Raw genomic sequence first — 15,560 nt, forward strand, 5'->3', positions numbered from 1 at the left:
AGAGAGAGCACCATTCAAGCATTCATCTCCGCATGACATATTACCCTTTTCTTCTATTATCCTCTCTTTCACTGCTCTCTTTCTCTCTCCCTCACACACACACACACACACACACACACACACACACACACACACACACACACACACGTCAGGACTGCAATTATTACAATTATGTAGATACAAACGATATGTAACAATTATGTAACGACAAACGATTGCATTATATTACACTTGCTACAATTATGTAACAGTTGCATTAACAAAATGTAACTACAATTATAAGGCCAACACAATTATGTAACAGTTGCATTAACAAGATGTAACTACAGTTATAAGGCCAACACAATTATGTAACAGTTGCATTAACAAGATGTAACTACAATTATAAGGCCAACACAATTATGTAACAATTGCATTAACAAAATGTAACTACAATTATAAGGCCAACACAATTATGTAACAATTGCATTAACAAAATGTAACTACAATTATAAGGCCAACACAATTATGCATTACCACAATATTATTTAACAATTCATAAAATGTTACAATTATGTATTACTACAATGTTACTACAATGTAACAATTACAATACAATTATGTAACAATTCACAATGTTACAGTTATGTATTACCACAATGTTACTACAAAATTATGTAAAATCATAAAATTTTACCACAATTCTGTATTACCAGAATCATCATACAAGTTAGGTGAAATATTAGACATTACTAAAGGGCTAACTCAATATGTAATGTAATAACCTAACAGTATTACCATTGCACAATTATATACGTATGTCTGTTATACATATATCTCTTACAAAATGTCATACAACAACCATTGCATTTGTTCAATTATGTATACAACTTCTTTAAAATGTAATATTACTGGATCAGTACATTATTAACATGAATATTATATGTATACAATATTATAATCAATATTATGTACTAACAGATTAGCATATGTCAATAATGATTGCTGTCGGAGGACCTTCAGCAGCGTGGCCGAGCAATGTCAGGACTCCATATTATAATTACAAATCATAATAGATAGATAGATAAATAGATAAACAGACAGACAGATAGAAGCAGCAAGTCAGATGATGAGAAGGTATTGTGTCTGTGAGAATCGAGCAATGCTAAACATGGAAGCAGAGCTCAGAAGGAGACAAGCTATAGAACCGACAGGTAGTAGGGAGAAGAGCCGAGCAACATGGAATAGAGAGAGAGAGAGAGAGAGAGAGAGAGAGAGAGACAGGAGGTAGCTCGCGGGACTCTGCTTATACTTCACTCGTGTGTGAGAGACTTTGTTAATATTTCCAAGACAAATAAAAATAGTCCCATACATTTCTTTACCTCTCCTGTCATTGTATGACAAAAAGGGAACGAAGATTATCTACTTACAAAATTACTCAAGTATAACAACCGCTCGTCCACAAGTCTAATATATGTATAACTGATCTACAAAACATCTCTACAAGAACCTACAAAGTTCTTGTGAGACACAAGCACGCACGCACGCACGCACACACGCGCGCGCGCTCTCCCTCCCTCCCTCTCTCTCTCTCACACACACACACACACACACACTCTCTCTCTCTCTCTCTCTCTCTCTCTCCGTTTCCTCCATCGACCTTGTTAAACTTTCCCAGTCTGTCTATAATCTGATGTCACAAGTGGAAGCCAATCAGAGACTCCCAATAACGTGACGTAACAACACCCAGCCAATCACTAAGTTTTCTCTGACGTCATTAAACCTAAGCACCAAGCAGAATACAGGACAAGCGGTGTCAAAGTGCTGCTTACCTGTGATTGGCTCAAAATGTTATGTCGTCACTGATGGATGTGTGACGTGATGGGTGAAGAGCTAATGAATGTTGTAATTGGCTGAAGAGTTTGTTGACGTCACAGATTGATTTATTGCTTATTCGGGGCTGTGAGGGTATTACGTATGGGAAGGTGTAGGGAAGGTGCAGGGGAAGGGAGGGGGTGGAGAAGGGACGTCAGGAAAGGAGGGGTAGATAGATGGGTCAGGTTGAGTGCAGGGGGAAGGGAAAGGGAAGGGAAGGAGGTGATGTGATGAGAAGGTGAAGAGGAAGAGATGAAGGGCAGGGAAGTAGAGGGGTGACGGGAAAATGAAAGGAAAGATAAAGGAAAGGGAACGGAAGGGTTGGAATGAAATAGAATGATATAAAATGGAGAACAGATTGGAATGGAAAGTGAAGGGAAGGAAATGAAAGCAAAGCAATAGGAAATGAATGGAAATGGAAGGAGTAATGGGATAAGAGGGGGAGGCGGAGTGATGGAAATGGGAGAAGAAAAATATAGAGGTGACAGGATGGTGAGGAAAGGGGTGGAAGAAGGAAGAAAAGGACAAATGGGGAAAACAGGTGATGGGAGAGGAGGGATGATTTGAGTGAGTGGCTTAGGGCAAAGGTAAAGGATGGGGAGGGGGAGATGGAGAGATGGAAGAGGGTGAAGAGTGTGGCAGAGGAGAGATGAAATGAGGAGTGAATAGCACTAGGTGACAAGGTAAAAGGAAAGAGATGGAGGAAGAGGAGGAGGGGGGAGGAGGAGTGGAGAGAGATGACAAGGGAGTACAAAGGAAATTAAACAGCAACTGACCCGTTGGTCCTTTCATGACTGTTTGGTATAAGGAAGGTTATAACATACAAAACAATTCTATCAGTTAAAGACAAGGATAGAAAAGCAGGAAGGCTCCTTCCCACCCACCAAACCCTCCAGGCGAGGCTGGCAGAAGAACTGTCATGGAAATTTCATAGGATAAAAAGAGGGAAAAGAAATCTTACTCTACACTATCTACCTGAAAAGGAAAGTAACATTAAGTCAAAAATATTTATCGACGTTGTTCTGAGGTTGTATCCTCCAAGCTCTGCAAAAAACTATATATATACCGCAGAAATGAACTGTTCAGCAGTGAACATTCTTAGCTGGGGGTTAGAAGACATACTTATCCAAGCGATTTTTAAAGGTCAGAACTGTATCAATGCTTATTACAGTAGAGGGCAATTTGTTTCTTATATTTACAGCTCTGTTAAAGAAGAGAGTCTTAGCCTCGTGTAACTGGAATCGTCTGCTGATAATTTTATGCCCATTGCCTCTTGTATAATTCGAGTGATAAACTGCTAAGTAGTTATTGATAGCCGTTTCATCACGTCCTTTGAATATTTTGGACACCTGAATGAAATCTCCTCGTAACCTGCGTTTAGTTAAGGTAAAGAGATTCAGTGCTTGTAAACGCTCCTAGTATGGTTTATGCCTCAATCTAATTATCATCTCTGTCACCCTTCGTTGTTCTCTCTCAAGTTTCTCTGTCTTTTTTGTAATATGGTGATCAGAACTGGACACTGGGGATACTAGGAGATGGTGATATATTCTGATTTATGTTCAAATGCTCTACCAGTGAATCTGGTTATTTTGTTGGTTTTCTTAACAGTATCAGTACAGCGTTTGCTTGGTTTATGATTGTTACAAAAATTTCTAAGGCTTTTTCATGACTGACATTATCTAGTATAATGCTGTTCATTGGGTAACGGGATTTTTTTTTCTACTTCCTATGTTTAGCACTTTGCATGTACTAATAATGAAGTCCATATTTCATGCTTGGGCCCAAAAGACAGTCAATCGAGGCCACTCTGAACTGCCTGCCTCTGTAACGATGTTTCTGTTCTGTTTCCAACTTTAGATTCATTAGCAAATTTGGATATTTTACATAATAAACCCTGATCGATATCCTTTATACTCTATTACTCTATTTATTAAAATGAGAACAGGACCCAATGGTGAGCCCTGTAGAACTGCACTTGCAACATCTTTCTAGTCTGATTCTTTACCTTTTATTACGACCCTCTGTTTACGTCCTGTATGCCAATTATTGATCCACCCGAGCACATTGCCTCTAAAGCCATGTGCCTTCAGTTTCTGGAGTAGTCTTTTATGGGGAACTTTATCAAATGCTTTTTGAACATCGAGACAGACAATGTCAAAGGATCTGATCTCATCATATATAATGAATATATCATGGAAGAAATCCGAGAGATTCATAAGGCAAGAGAAGCTATTCAGAAAACGTTGTTATGACTCTCTGATGAGATTATTTATTTCCAAGTGCTTAACAAACTTGTCCCTAAATACAGTTTCCAACAACTTGCACGCCGTCGAATTTAAGCTCAATGGTCGATAATTTTCTGGTTGTGATTTGTTTCCTTTTTTGAAAATCGGAGTAACATTTGGCTAGTTTCCACTTGTGAGGCACTTTACTATTTCTTAGTCATTTATTGAGTAGCTCAGCTAATGACTTTGATATTTCATTCACTGCTTTCTTCAGAACACAGAAATATTTTATCTGGCCCTGTGTTTTATTCACTTTAAGTATACCACTGGCAAATTGTACACAATTCTCATTAACAGTAATGTTACTCTCTTCTAAGCCAACATGAACATCTGGAGAAATGGATTTATATTTTCAACTGTAAATACGGATGCAATGAAACTGTTGAGAATTTTAGCCATCTCTGTTTCATCTTCGGTATACGGTACTTTCCATTATCTGTGACTAGTGGGCCAACTGTTGGTAATATTACCGTCTTGTTTCTGATGCACCTGAGGAATTCTTTAGGGTTGAATTTACTTATACGGGCAACATGGGCTTCAAAGTTTTTCAAGCTTTCCCTTATCATTATTTTTTGCTTTATAAAGAAGAGCATCATATTCATTTTCATCAGTTTGATTCTTTGTGGCAATCTAATTTTTGTATGCAAATTTTGTGGCATATAGGCATTGCTTAATATCCCTATTCCACCATTTGGGTTTAACATTTTTTGGCTGGCCATATAGCGTGCATTGGAATGTATAACCCGGCTGCTTTACTGGGAATATCTGTGAATAATAGCCATGCTTCAGTAACATCTGCTATTCGAATAATGGAATTCCAATCACTTGAATCAATAATATCCTTTAATTTTTTAAAATCCGCTCTCTTGTAGTTGGGTACTTTCCCATAGCTAGCCTTGACATTGTTGTCACTGAGTTTAAGATTGAATGTGACCATAAGATGGCCACTAGTACTAAACTCTTCTCCTACCAGAACATTACTTCCTAAGTTTTCCCATGTCTCCAAAACCAGATTTAATTGGCTACCTCCTCGTGCTGGACAGCTTACGAGCTGATGCGGTGAGCTTTTTCCAAGTTGATGTACAGACGTCGGAAAAAGTTCGTTTCCTTTACCGTGGACTAAGGTGTTTGTAACACTGCTCGATGGAGAGCTATCCCCTCCTCCTCCCTTCCTCATAGTCCCACACTCCCGCCCAACCCCCCTACTTTTCTCTCCGACCCCATAACCCCACCCGATACCCTCCACACGCTCGCTCACAGCCAGCTAGGGGTTTCTGTACTTCAAGCACCTCTCTAATTACGTATAGTCCGAACAACTAATAAAGGAATAGTACAGTATATATCATAAACCAAGTTAGGAAAAGGTTTACTACACTGTGAGAGAGAGAGAGAGAGAGAGAGAGAGAGAGAGAGAGTTAAAACACTGGGAGTGACTTGCGGAGAGGGAGAGCAAGTGGAAAAATGAGAAATGAGAGGACAGTTACGGAGAAAAAAAAAGAAGGGGAGAGGCAAGGAGAGAACAACGAGAGTTAAGAAAAGAAACAGAGAGTGAAGAGACAGTGAGAGAGGAAATGAGATGCCAGCAGTGTGAAAGGGAAAGAAAAAAAGGAGATGTGAATAGAAATACCGGGTGTCAAGGAAGTAGAGACAAAAGGGGAGACAGCTGAGAGAAAAGGAGAATGGAGCAAACATAGAAATAGGGATAACAAAAGGAGAAAGTGGGAAAGAGAGCTACGAAACGGAATACTGAGAACGACAATGACAAAAATTAGAAAAGGGGGCAAAGTAACAGGGAGGAGGAAGAAAGTGTGTTATTCTGGCAAGGACGCAGGGAAAGAAATAAATCGAAAAGACGAAAGTACTGAGGCTGAGTAGAACGAATGTAACATTCTAGTAAAAAGGGAGGGAGAGGAACAGAGAACTTTGCGGATAGAAAGTAAAGATTAAGGGTGGGAAGAAAATAGGTTAATTTGGGGGGCAAGAAAGAGAAGGGGGATGTTAAGAAAGGAAGAAAAGGGGAGGAAGAGGGAGGGAGGGAGGGAAAGACAGTGGGAAGAGCGGAATGAAAGAAGAGATTTCGGGTGATAGGGAAAGCCGGAGAGAGGAGAGAGAAAAAGAGCATGCAGTTATTACTGGGGGAAGAAAGCAGTGAAGGAAATGGATTTAATACAAGAAAAGAAATTGGGAAAGAGTAACGGAGAAAAAAAGGTAAGATATGTGACTGATGAAAAAAGTATGACAAAGTTGTGACACAGGGAGGGAGAAAGAAAAGATGCGTGAGGTAAGGAAGGAGTGACAGAGGGGGAGAGAGACGAAGGAAAGGAAAGAGAGAGGGAGGAAGGTAGGGACTGAGCAAATAGCTATAAAGGAAGGGGAAGGAGGGGAAAGGAAACTGGGGATGAGACAAAGGATCCAGAGAGAGGGGGGGAGGCAGTACACAGACAGGTACAGACAGATAGGTAGACAAATATTCAGAAAGTGTGTGTGTGTGTGTGTGTGTGTGTGTGTGTGTGTGTGTGTGTGTGTGTGTGTGTGTGTGTGTGTGTGTGTGTGTGTGTGTGTGTGTGTGTGTGTGTGTGTGTGTGTGTGTGTGTGTGTGTGTGTGTGTGCTTCCGTCCCTGTGCCACTCCTATAACATTGTTCCATTTTTTCACCTGCGTGTTTGCTTCCTCTCTGCTTCAATTTCTTCTCTCACTCAATTTTTTTATCAGTATTTCTCCTGAATGTTCTTACCATTCCAAGTCTCACTCTCTCTCTCTCTCTTGCAGTATTCTCTTCTTCCCCTCCTTTCCTTCTCACTCTTCCTTCCACCTCTCTTTCTTTTCCCCATCTTACATCATTTTACTCTCTCTCTCTCTCTCTCTCTCTCTCTCTCTCTCTCTAGGAATAAAGAGATTGTTCTCACAGTCTATATCTCCTTAACACGGCCACTTCCTGAGTTGCTGTGGAATTTTGGTCGCTTGAAAAAGACATACGTCGACTTAAAAAAAGGAGTTCAGGAGACTAAGGTATCAGGTTCGACTGAGGACTGTGGGACTTTTTTAGTAGCAACTAGCAGATTACGAGGTCAGCTCATTAAAGTGTTTAAAATCTGAATGGGTTTCACAATCATTACATGCAAAGTTGCTTACTCTTAACACGGACTCGGCACACAACCATGGTTGGAAGCTGTAAATGAAAAAAAATTATCAGCAGAATTACGTGAAAACTTTTTTACTTGGAAGATCTGCTCCACATGGAACTGACTCACCATGGACGTTGTTAACACTACAGTAGAGAAGTTTAAGGGATTCATCGGCAGGATCTTACCCTAGAATAAATGTGAATTGGATATGCATTCCCAGGCAAACAAGACTTATCTCCACGGTATGGGCCGCATTGTCATTAAGATCCTAACTTTTCATTGTAACTCCTCTCTCTCTCTCTCTCTCTCTCTCTCTCTCTCTCTCTCTCTCTCTCCTTGTGTGTGTGTGTGTGTGTGTGTGTGTGTGTGTGTGTGTGTGTGTGTGTGTGTGTGTGTGTGTGTGTGTGTGTGTGTTACAGAGGTGTCTACTGCCGCAACAATTACAGCAGATATATTCTCTCTCTCTGTCTCTGTCTGTCTGTTTCTCTCTCTCTCTCTCTCTCTCTCTCTCTCTTTCTCACAGTGTAGTAAACCTTTTCCTAACTCGGTTTATGATATATTCTATACTATACCTTTATTAGTTGTTCGGACTACACGTAAACAGAGAGGTGCTTGAAGTACAGAAACCCCTAGCTGGCTGTGAGCGAGAGTGTGGAGGGTACCGGGTGGGGTTATGGGGTTGGAGAGAAAAGTGGGGGGGTTGGGTGGGAGTGTGGGACTATGAGGAAGGGAGGAGGAGGGGATACCTCTCCATCGAGCAGTGTTACAAACACCTTAGTCCACGGAAAAGGAAACGAACTTATTCCGACGTCTGTACGTGTCCATCCCTGTGTATGAAGATAGGGCCTCTCCCCATTTGGGAACCGGTAAATTAAAATAAATGATTACAGTATTTTGGGTGCTATAGATTTCAGTAATTTGGTTGTAAATTTCGCTCTCAGTGTTACTGGACTGTGCTGGTGGACGAAAAATTTCCCCCATATCATTTTGCCATGGGATTTATTTCTAAACTAGAGGTAAATACTGTCAGTGTAATCAATAGGGGGCTTAGGAATTATGACCACCCCCCGGCACTGTTATTTCTCTCACTACTGGCAATGTTGTACCCTGGTATGTTGCATTCTGCCAGAAAAATTCGTTGATCGGTGTTCAGCCACGATTCTATTACGCCCATTATACTGTAATCTTCAGCAAGAACATAGGCCTCTAAACCAGAAAATTTCTTACGCAAACTACATGGATTTACGAGTTGAGTCTTAATGTCCTTGTCTCCATTAGTCCGTCTACGGTTTATGACGTCTGATTTGACTCGTAAACGTAGGGTGAAAGGGAAGTAGGGAAAAACTGTAAGAAAAAGGTGGGGGGAAAAAGTTACTTAGAGAGAGAGAGAGAGAGAGAGAGAGAGAGAGAAATGAGCTGTTTGAGAGAGTGGGGAGGGAGGGACTGAACTACTGTAATATAATTAAGAGAAGTTAGATGAATTTAATGAAGAGAGGGCAAGACAGGAGAGAGGGAAGAAGAGAAGGATAAGAGAGCGGAACAGGAGAACTGAATGAAAGGTATCGAGTGAGGGAAGGGGAAAGGAAAATGGAGGAAGAAAGGAGAGGGAGGAATGGGAGGGGAAGAGAGGGAAGGGAGGAATGGGAGGGAAAGGGAAAGCAAGGAATGGGAGTGACGGGAGGGAAAGGGAAATATAGGGCTGATTGCAAGGCGGAACAACGTCGCGTGAGAGGTGTCGGTAATAAAAATGAAGGGGGGAGGAGAGGAGAAAGTAGTACGTGAAGGAGATAAATATTAGAGAAGGAGGGAAGGAAGCAGTGCAGCTGACCGTAGGCAGAAGGAGGGGAAAGGAAGGAAGGTGATGAGAGGAGCGGGAAAAAGAGAGGGAGAGACGGAAAGAGAGATGGAGGCGATTTAAGTAGGAACCACAATGGGACTCAGTAGACAGCATACCATCGTCAACGCCCTATCTCGCAATGTTAAAGAAAGTGAAAAAAAAAAAAAATCCTGGGTCTGCACCTTTATCCGGATCCGCACCAAAATTTAATGGAGTGTATTCTGGGACAAAGACCATTCTTCTACCAAGTTTTGTGTAATCATGCTCACAAACCAACCAACCAACAAACAAACAAACGGACAGGGGTGAAAACATAACCTCCTTGGCGGAGGTAATAAAAGAAGTTGAGAGAATGACATTGAGAGGTGGGAGTAAAGGTAATGGAAGGAAGGAGGAATACAAGACGGGATAATAAAGATGGAAAATTAATAAAGATGGGGTGGTGAATGAGAGACTGGGGTGACGGTAGAAGGCAAAGGGAGGCAAGTGAAGGGAAGGGAAGAAAGACGGGATGAAAGATAAAGAAATGAGGAAAATGGGGGGAGGAAGGGGATGGGGGAGAATAACTGACGGGTAAAGGTAGGGGAAAGGGGTATGGAGGGAGGCGAAAGGGCAAGGGACAGGGGGAAAGGAAGAGGGGGGGAAGGGAGAGGACGTAGTGGGAGGACAAGTTGGGGTAAAAAAGCATGAGCTGAATGATATTAATAGAGATGGGGATGAGCACCGGGGTAGGGGGAAGGAAGTGGAGGGGAAGGGAGAGGGAGGGGAAGCCAGGAAGGGATGGCATAAAAGGTAAATAAAGGAGGGGAGGGGGTGAGGGGGAGGGGCGATTGAATGGCAGGGGTGAAGGTAGGGAATAGGAGAGGGGGAAGAGAAGAGGAGAGGGGGAAGGAAAGAAAGGAGAGAATGTAAGAGGGAGGGAGGTAAGGGATGAAAGGCAGTTGTCTGAATGGTAGTGGCTGGGATGAAGGGATGTGCGGGACGGGGGGGGAAAGGGGGGGGAGAGAAGAGGGAGGTAGAGGGAGAGGGGGAAAGGAGGAAGAGGTGGAGGAGGAAGTGAGTGACAGCAACTGCAACCGCAATTTGGTTCACAGCTGGAGAGTTGATCTGCCCACCCCCAGAGAGAGAGAGAGAGAGAGAGAGAGAGAGCCCTATCACCATCCACAAACACTACTAAAGGTTATTGATTTAGATAATAATTCGCTAATGACCTGTGACGCCGAGAACATTGTGTGTGTGTGTGTGTGTGTGTGTGTGTGTGTGTGTGTGTGTGTGTGTGTGTGTGTGTGTGTGTGTGTGTGTGTGTGTGTGTGTGTGTGTGTGTGTGTGTGCATTTCACCACTGCATATTCTTCTGACCACGATATCGAGCTCTCATTTTAATCCCTTCAATACTGTGACATCTGTATTTGACTTCTGATATCTCAGTGCCATTTTATTTATTTCAGTTGAGCCTTTGAACAGGAGGGCTTAGATATGGGCTTAATCGACTCATTCCCTACTCAAAACTGAATATAATCGTTGAATAGAATAGTCTGGAGGTACAGTAGTGTGATCAAAATAGGAAAGTCGTCCACATTGTAGTCGCTTAATCTTTGATCTTCACCCAGCATGGAGTTGGAGATCTTGCATAGGAAAACTCAGAATGGAAGTCTGTAATTATGTTTTAGTAACCTGGTTTTTCTCATCCATCATCATCATCATCAATATCGTCTTCATCGCCATCACTGTCATCGCCATCATCGTCATTATCAGAGTCTTTGTCATTGTCCTCATCATCACTGTCATCATAGTCGAGTTCATCATAATCACCATCATCATCATCTCCTCCACCACCATCCCCACCAGTTAATGTTACCAACAAAGAAGACAGGTAGTATTCACAAACAAATGAACGGGGGATCTTGAAACTGGCTCTCTGTACTATTTTTCTTTTTTCTTGGAGTGAGTAATTTGAGGTCTCCTAGCCTTTGGTTCCTTCTTCCTTGCATAAAAAACCAAAACAAATGATGATAAAAAAAATAAGAATGCCCACATTACCAAGGGAACGCAGAATGGTCTCCACAAGGCTGAAGTACAGATATGCTTCTGTACAAATTGTCATGATGATTAATGACTATACAAAAACAAAGGACCTCAAAATTTGCGTGTAATGTGGTTTAACGTTTGACCCTATAAATGCCTAAGAAATAATAAATACAAGTCAAAATTTTGTGTATTATATGGTTTGACGTTTGACCTTAAATGTTTTGAACGAGTCTAAAAATGAGAAAAGTGTCTGAGGTTACTGGCCAAAGAGACTCTAATACATAATTTGAAGTGCATTGGTGAAGATGTACAAGAATGGCCTCAAGCTGAAAAGGCGTGTGGAAGAATGAAGAAACAAACTGAAGAAATATTGACCTCCACAATTTGGGTGGAGACCTAATTAGGAGAACTGTCAACACAACGCCCAGTGAAGTGGACCATATAAGCCACTCGCTCGTCATTCAAGCGTTCAATATTCTCAGCTCAACCTCACTAACATATCTGACTTTCTAATCATCTAATATTCTTCAAGGTCAGAGGTCAGGGTCAAGGGCAACACACACCCTGTGACCCTGAGATAACTTACACCCTATTTTTGAAACCATTCAGCAGGGGGAACATTTTTTTTTTACTGCCACAGTCTGACGATTTTATTCAGCTGAGGAGGGAGTTTAAGAGGAGTTAGACACAGCCTTAATAAACCCCTCCAGCACCAGATGAATTCCCTGAGTCGAATAAAATTGTCTTGTAATAGCAATAATATACAGGCGCAAAGTAGGACGCTACCCAGACTCAGGAGGTTAATATTTGGTTCTTAATCATTCTCATAGTATTAAGGACCTACCGTTTGGAAAAGACTGTACACACACACACACACACACACACACACACACACACACACACACACACACACACACACACACACACACACACACACACACACACACACAAATCTCTCTCTCTCTCTCTCTCTCTCTCTTCCTAACCATTCCTTCTACCTCCCTATTGTCTCTCGCTCCCTCCCTCCTCCCTTCGTCACTCCATTTTTCCCTAGTCCTTTCTTCCACTCTTTACCTTCCCACATTTTCCTTTGATCTCTCCCATCTCTTAATATTCTGATCAACACATGTTTCTCATACCTCTCTCTCTCTCTCTCTCTCTCTCTCTCTCTCTATCTATCTATCTTGGCAACTCATATTACTAGCTAACCTCTTTAAGACGATGATGAACCTTTAATTTCAATCTGGCTCCCATCAAGTTTATATCCATACTACGGGAGCGTTTTAGAACTGTCAGTGTTAGATTCAGCTTCATTAACATCTTCAGTACAAGGCGTCTTTCTTCACCTGAATAAAATCATCAGGAGGTATTGGAGAGGAGAACATGGATCCAGTTCCTGACCCTTCTTCTTTGTTGATCCTTGTCTCTAACTCATCCACTGTCAGCCTCTTCATTTCGAGCGCATCTTTTATACTTCAGTTTTTGCTGTGACGTGACGATTGTATTCAGTTTTGGAGAGACCTTTTAAAGTGGAGGAGTTTTTTGGAGCTCTTTCAACTTTCTTCACATCGACAAGTTTATCCAAATTCAGAATAAACCCGTCTGAGGTTTGCAAGAACTGGATAATGATAACCGATGACCTCTTTTGCGAATATTCCTCACAATTTAATTCAGTTTAAGGGGAAAAAAATATGTAGTGGTCAATTGCCTCGTGTGCGATGCCATACTTTTTATTTCATTCAGGTTGCCACATGATATCTTATTCAAATTAGGACAGGACTCTAGTAGTGAAGGGGTTAATGAAGGCGATAATTATCTAACTCCTCCATTTTGAAAAGTCTGTCTATGTTCAAAAATAAAATAGAAGAAATAATACGTCATCGGACTGAGGAGGTTAATGAACTTAATATCCAACCGCCTCAGTTCGAAATCTCTAGACCAAGTTGACTAGGATTGTCTGGTGATATCAAGAATGAAATTAATAATTCATCGAACAGAAGGGGCTAATATGATCCAGTACGCTGTCCAATACACCTGTGCATTTCTTTCATTTTGAGAGAAACCTTTACTGTATTTTACACTTTCAGTACCGTGGTGTATTTTATTATCTTTCTACCTCTACACGATCTTATTCAACTTACGAGAGACTTTTCGAGGTGCAGGGTTGGAGATAGCCCCCATTAACCCTCCCATGATCGAGACAACTCCAGTATTGTATTCTAACCAACAAGACGATTTTTTTTTTTTTTGGGGGGGGGATGAAAGTGAGTCGTGATAACCTCTTCACGATGAGAGGAGTGACGGTAACAATAGCGAAATGTTTACGTTTCACAAGGGAGATAAAAAAGAGGCTGGTCTTCCAAATGTTATCAGTGACATTAACTCTGGGGAATCCTTATCCAATGAACCCCTTGAACCAGGAGACGTCTTTATAACTTTATTTTTGCTGTCTCCATACACTAATATTTAGCTCTGGAGGCACTGATAAAATGCTCTCCTAAGACGAAATAAAGTCATCCGGTTACAAAAGAAATAAAATGTGAGACCATCGTAATGAAGTACGGTAGTTAACATTTTTCACATTGTGTACTATACTACTCGCATAATGCGCAATATTCGGATAATATGCGTGTTGTGGCTGAATGTAACGATCAAGCCTCAGTGCCCTAGGGAGGGGATCGTAATTGTCCCCATCAGTGTCTCATTTTTGTTGATGACCAGTTGAGATCTTATGGACCAGCCACACACACTCATCAATAGTAATTGGAATACTCCAGATATTTCAGTAAATTTTTGCTGAACATCAGACCTCTTCCTGTATCTCATACTGCGAACTGGCGTTTTGTGTATGTGTGCAATATGATGCTTTTGTAAGCAAATGAAGAACCCCAATAGTGAGTAAAAAAAGAAAAAGAAATGTCCTTTTTAAAGGAAATATAAAACAAACTCAAGATCCGGTCATTTCGAGACGCCTGTGAGTATTGCATCTAAAGACTCGAGATCATAAGTAAAAAGAATGACTTCTCGAGTTACTCTGTTATATATATATATATATATATATATATATATATATGTGTGTGTGTGTGTGTGTGTGTGTGTGTGTGTGTAGGACTGACAGTACGGGTTAACTCTTGCATTAGATCGTTGGAGAGAAAGGGAATAAAGCGTGTTGTCATACAGACGCTAAATGATCACCTTAATGGGGTAAAAATTCAGCTAGAGTGTTCAAGAGAAGTTTCCTGTGTCACAGATAAAGAAGAGAAAGAGTAATTCCTTCGTATCACAAGCCGTTCGTATGATTAGGTACTTCAACTGGTGTATTTTCATAATCTGGCTTAGACTCAAGTAAGCAGTATATTATAATTTTATTATTTATTTTTATAATATATATATATATATATATATATATATATATATATATATATATATATATATATTCAATCTTCTTCTTATTATTATTATTATTATTACGCTTCGCCATATAAATGGAGAAGCTTCTTGTTATTATTATTATTATTATTATTAGATTTTTTTTCTTCGATCTTGATGATATTATTCATGAAAGTATTCAAGGGTAACCCAAGTCCTTGTGCCAAATATAAATGACCTTGACCTATTTTTGAAGGCGATATACTCATTTTTATTATAAAATTTGCATATTTGAAATTAAAATATCCCAGAAATTAATTAAGATACAGCTATTTGGTTGAAATCCTATGATAAAAATGTTTGCTGAATGGTTCTGGCCTAATATTTTGCCATTTAGCCTAGTGGAAAGTACCTAAGTCAAATCTGCTCAGTTTTTTTCTTTGCAACATGTTTTAGAGAAAACCGCAAAAGCTTTACAGCTGTAACTTTCTAGATAAATAGCTGTGATCCCTCTTATTATCTGGAAGCAATATAGTTACAATTAAACATACAGTTAGCCAGTTATTAAGACAAACGTAAAATTTACACATGCGTTCTTCGACACCTTTGTTTTCAGATCCCTTGTTGATGTTAAGCAAGATGTTACCCTACGGTCTTCAGATCATGTATATATTAAACATAACATATGCAGTTATGGCGAAGCTTCCCAATTGTGGTTAAACAGTAAGAATAGGTAACTTTTTTTTTTTATGCGAGGAAGAAGGAACCAAAGGCCATGAGCCCCCAGTAACAATTCCCTCCAAGAGAAAAACAAAATACAATGGAGAGCCAAATTCAAGATCCCATCATTTTGAGATGCCTGGACACACTGCCTTTGAAAGACTGGAGATCATAGGCAGCAGGAAATACAGACAGAGGGAGACAGTTCCAGAGTTGACCTGTTGCATAAATGAAAGACTGGAAGTAACGGTTAACTCTTGCATTAGAGAGCTGGACAGAAAAGGGATGAGAGTTTGCTGCCAGACGGGTGCTATGCGCCCGTCGTAGAGGTGGAGAAATGCAAG

Source organism: Coenobita brevimanus, chromosome 103, assembly GCF_032717465.1.
Source record: "Coenobita brevimanus isolate Jiangsu-jjx chromosome 103, ASM3271746v2, whole genome shotgun sequence".
Lineage (NCBI taxonomy): Eukaryota > Metazoa > Arthropoda > Malacostraca > Decapoda > Coenobitidae > Coenobita > Coenobita brevimanus.